General features: G+C 35.7%; 1 non-coding gene across 1 annotated transcript; it reads right to left on the reverse strand.

Annotated features, from left to right (window-relative positions):
* Positions 1–5,314: 5,314 nt before the first annotated feature.
* On the reverse strand, positions 5,315–5,421 carry LOC141722663 (small nucleolar RNA R71). Its single transcript, XR_012575670.1, has one exon. It is a non-coding gene; the product is annotated as a small nucleolar RNA R71 (small nucleolar RNA).
* Between the last annotated feature and the right edge of the window lie 205 nt (positions 5,422–5,626).

A 5,626-nucleotide genomic window follows, 5' to 3' on the forward strand; every position in this document is an offset into this window, starting at 1 on the left:
ATATGCAAATTACCGCTTATCTCTAGCATAGGTATTATCAACTGAATCAACAGATATATGTATCAAGAATACGAAACAGTCATGCATATATACCATATCACATGCTACCATATATCGCAAGAATTTGCTCATTAACCATCATGCATCTATCACAAGATAATGCATATACATATGTATACATCACAACAACAGTATAACGGGTAGAAAACTTGCCTGAGTGCTCCCGGATAGACTTAAGCTTAGAGTGGGTCCGATAACCTATGAACAACAATATAAGTCAGAATTAAACCCCGGTCGCTTAAGAAACTAGACTTTAACCATTTAGAGTCCTAACGTTCGCTTTCGTGCTTAACGATTTACTTAAGTCGCTCGAGTACCCTTGGCTCCACCATTTTTAATAAATTAACCATTAAGAGTTTTAAGGTGATTCTTTCACAAGTACCTTACCAACTTCCTAATCCACTTATCATAATTGATTCATACCCCAATTAGTCATTTAAAGTCCTTAACCAAGGTTTCGAAGTAAGGCGAGGGGTAATGGTTCGGTCGCGAAACGCCATTACTTAAAATGGTCGTTTCTCCTAAACCGTTCATCGGATTCAAACGAACCACATATCAAAACGAAGCTCGTAACATGAAATATCTAAACATGGCAATGGTCAAAACCTAACAGTGAGTTCAAGAGTTCTGATGTTAAGAACAAAAACAGTCTACGGTAAATCGGGCATTACGACGGCTATGTTTACGCGATTACCCAAATTTATACCACTCCAAATCAACCCACAATCAACCCACAATCAACCCACAATCAACATTACAACCAAACTCCATCCATACTTCACCATAACAGCCCCAACAACTGAATATTATCAACTTATACTACTTCCCAATCATGTACTAAAAGTTTACTTAAGTTCTTTAACCAATTAACAAGATTTCAACATCCAAATTACTACAACTCCAACCCAAATTCTAAACATACAAGCATCAAGCTTCTCTTTTACCATAACAATCACAACCATCCTAATATTCAAAGTAAGGTTGGGGTTTGGAGATGTTATACCTTCCTTGAAGTGATTAGAGTAGCTATGAAGCCTTAAGAAGCCTTGATATAGCTTAGGAATGCTTGGATCATAAAGGAAAAACAAAGAAAACCAAGTTAGAAATATTGAAAACACTATTCATTATCTTCTTCATTGATTTATTGGAAGAGAATCATGAAGAATTGGAGGCTCAAACTTCTAGGATAGCCATAACTAATCATAAGGGACCTTGGATAATTACCTTGTGATTTAACAATGGTTGGATCTTGATTTTTGAACATTCTTCTCTTGAAATAAGGAAAAAGCCGAGAGCTTTCTTTGAAGAAAAGGGAAGAGCTTTTGTGTTTTTGTGACTTGTTTTGATTTTCCTTGGTTGGTTGATTTTTTTTTTGTTTTAATCATTTTTAACCATGAAAAATTGTGTGGTTATAAATCAACCACACTTCTTTCCCTTATGTCATGCTTATGTCACCTTTGTTGGATTTTAATCGCAGCGGAGGCATGGTAAAACACTTTTACACATATAAAATCCAAATAAAAGCATATAAATCGTGATTAAAACATATGAATCGATTACTAACCTTTAATAGTGATCCAAAAGCAACGATCGGAGATCCTTAGCAGCTGCTCCTCAAACGTGAAGCACTCCACCGGTATCCACCAAGAAAACGACGTTAAGGAGGAGGAGGAGGTGGAGAGAATTAGGTTTTCTAAAAACTTTTTGGGTTGGATTGAAAATAGGGTTTATAATAGTATATTTATAGGCAAAATTTTCAGCTGAAATTTTCCCATAAAATATTATTATTATTAACCCATTTATTATTCTCATTAATAATTAAAACACCTTTTAATTATTAATCCTTTTTCTAAACACTTTAGAAATAATTCTCTCTCTTGATTTAATTTCCAAAAATTAAATTCTTAATTAATAATATTAAGAACTTTTCTTAATTAATTTATAATCAATTAAATCTCATTTAATCAATTATTAAATTTGCCAATTAATTATTTATTTCATAAATAAATAATTATCAGCCATTATTAATTAATTCCTCCACCATTAAATCATTCTCTTTTTATGGTGTGACCATGTAGGTTCAATATTAAGCCGGTAGTAGAAATAAATAATAATAAAACTATTTTATTATTATTTATATAAATTCTCTAATTTATTAAATATGATTAATTAATTAATCATATTTATTCTACATCGTGAGGGATACTTCTCAGCATATCGCGACTATCCGGATAATATGAATTCACTGCTTAGAATACCAAGAACCTATTCAGTGAATAGTTACCGTACAATAAACTCCTTCTACCCTACAATGTCCTGATTAAATACAAGGCATGGATCTTGTGTCAAGCCTATCTAATTTAATCACTTACTTACCATTTACTATGCTTAGTTCTATGCAAATTAGAAACTCCTTTCTAATTTCATTCACTCTGGCCAGAGATTCCTGAACTAGCATAAGTGGATTAGCCTTGAACATTCGCTTCCTTCACTGGAAGGGGTAGATCCTTTATTGATCATACACTATCTTCGTGTACAAATTCCTATACCCAGTAGAGCCCTAATAATTGTCCCTGGAGACTAAGAACTAAACCAAAGCATAGTTCAGTGTACACAAGATGACTATGATGACCTCAAGTCTAAGGATACTTGTACAACTATCACTATGTGAACAACTGCTGACACGTGAGTGAACTCCATCAGTTGTTCAGCTGTGCGAGTCATGTTCAGTGAACTTATTCTATAATAAGCACCTACATACTAGCTATAGTGTCACCACACAAATGTCTATGAGAACAGACATCCTTCATAATGAAGCAAGCATAGTATGTACCGATCTTTGCGGATTATTAATTACCAGTTAGTAATCCTATGATCAGGAACTATTTAAGTTTAGAGTTATCATCTTTTAGGTCTCACTATTATGATCTCATCATAATCCATAAAAAGCTTTACTCTAAACTATGGTATATCTTATTTAAACACTTAAATAGATAGAGCCCGTAATAAAAACAAAACAAATCTTTTATTAATATCAATGAAATCAAAACAGATTACATAAAAAGTTATTCCTAAATCCTAATACATGATTGGACTTAGGACATATTCCTTTCAACCTTGTTATGTCATCCTCCTGATAAGTGGCATTTTATATCACTTAGAGCATCTTAAAATGGCTTAAATTGGTGTCTTGAAATCAAGTATTTTGTGTATTTGATGCGTTTTTCTAGTGTTTATGCATTTCAGGGTATTAGTTGCATTTCGGGGGAGGAATCATCAAGAATAAGCCTTGGCATGTGTTCACCATTGCGAGAGGAAAGAAACGGGCAGATTACGGCGAAGAAACGGAGCAAAATCAGATTTTTTCCAGTAGAGGTCTGAGCGCCCGCTCAGCATTGCTGAGCGGCCGCGTAGCAAGCTGAGCGCTCGCTCAGCTATGCTGAGCGGCCGCGCAGGGTCGGGAAAAAAGTTATATTATTTCAGGACTTCTACTTCTGTTTGGTTTCCACTTCTATGTAATCTGAGTTTTATGGGACTATTATATAAGTAGATTTGAGACGTTTTCACAAGTGTGGATTGAAGAAGATTGTGTTTTTACGCAAGGAGCGAAGGAGATAAGGAAGAAGACCGATTTAGCACACCGCAACGAAGAGGAAGCATATTTTCTTGTGATTCTTGTTTCGTTGTATCGTTGGATGCTAGTTTTCTTACTTTGAACTTATTTACTCTTGTGACGTACTCTGTTTAAATATAATTAGTTTAGTTATTATTTTCTTGTGTTTGTTTATCATGATTTCATATGAACCCATGATGACGATAAGTGCTATTATGGGCTAATCGTGATCATGGGGTTGCACCGGATTTATTATGGAATTCTTTAGTAATTATTTAATACTTTAGTGTGTGATGATTGTATGATATCTAATATTGGTTGTGCGTATTCGTCTTATGTGTGTCGCGAACATATAAGATAGGGTGTTAATCTCTTGTGAAGCGACAGTGGATCTTGAGATTTAGAACTTGCCATGCTAGCATAGGTTCATGTACGTTGTGCATGATTAGTGGGTAACTCTAACAGTTTTATTTGCCCTATGTAATCAAAAGGAATAACTTGTGCTTAAATCATTGTGTTGTCAATTTCTGTAGACATATAGGAACTCAATATAATTGATGACTATTCAACTTCTATCTTAATTGTGGATGTTTGGTAGAATGGTATTAGTATAATGAAAGTTGGCTTTTATCAGTTTCATGTTATTCGATTAATATCATCACTGTCACATGCTAAAGGTAATAACAATGGCTATTGAAGAAAGTAATAATGAAGTTGTGATCTCATGAGTGTTTTATTATTGATAATTTGAAGTGTTAAGTAAGTGATTAATTAAGTAGTTAATTATAGTTAATATTTAATCAACAATCTTAAGTGTTAGTGTCTTAACATTGAGAAGTAATCATACATTGGTGAGTGAGTTTAATTAGACAATAATTTAGTCTGAGTCTCTGTGGGAACGAACTAGAAAGTATTCTATATTACTTGCGAACGCGTATACTTGCGTGAATATTAGCGCGTGTTTTCGCCCTAACAAGTTTTTGGCGCCGCTGCCGGGGACTCGGCGTATTTGTTTAGTTTATGTACTTACCATAATTGGTCATTAGGACTCAGTGATTAGGACGTAGTAGTTAATTATTGTTTCCGGTTGTGTTTCAAGTACTTTAGCAAGCGTTTATGCAAACTCATTCTCGTGCTCGCAAGAGGACTTTAGATACAGCTGAGGAGACAGACGAAGTTCTTGATATTCCGGAGAAGTTAGATTTTGAGGACTCGGATTCAGGAACTGAGCGGAAAGAACCAGTAAACATGGGAGATCGTATTGTTCAAGCTGATCCAGCTCTTATAGATTTTTCTCGGCCTAAAATTGATGACATTCAGTCAAGCATCCTTCATCCGGCTATTCAAGCTAACACCTTTGAAATCAAGTCGGGCACTATTCAGATGGTGCAGAATTCTGTTTCTTTTGGAGGAGCGGCAACTGAAGACCCCAACATGCACATAAGGTATTTTGTCGAGATCTGCAGCACTTTTAAGTATAATGGCGTGACTGATAAGGCTATCAAGTTGAGGCTTTTCCCATTCTCACTGAGGGACAAGGCTAAAGACTGGTTACATTCTGAACCAGCTGGGTCCATCACTACGTGGCAAGATCTTGCGCAAAAGTTTCTGGTGAAGTTTTATTCGATGGCAAAGACTGCTGCTATGAGGAGTGCTCTTACTCAGTTTGCGCAGCAACCTACAGAATCTATGTGCGAGGCTTGGGAACGCTACAAGAAAATGTTGAGAAAATGTCCACATCATGGAATGCTGGATTGGATGGTGATCACTGGTTTCTATAATGGTTTAGGGGCCCAATCTCGGCCTATGCTCGATGCAGTAGCTGGAGGCGCCTTATGGGCTAAAAGCTATACTGAGGCGTATAATCTTATAGAGACGATGGCTGCAAATGAGCATCAAAACCCAACTCAGAGGATGACGTCAGGCAAGGTAGCAGGTATTCTGGAAGTTGAT

This window comes from Apium graveolens, chromosome 4 (genome assembly GCF_009905375.1).
Source record: "Apium graveolens cultivar Ventura chromosome 4, ASM990537v1, whole genome shotgun sequence".
In the NCBI taxonomy this organism is placed as follows: domain Eukaryota; kingdom Viridiplantae; phylum Streptophyta; class Magnoliopsida; order Apiales; family Apiaceae; genus Apium; species Apium graveolens.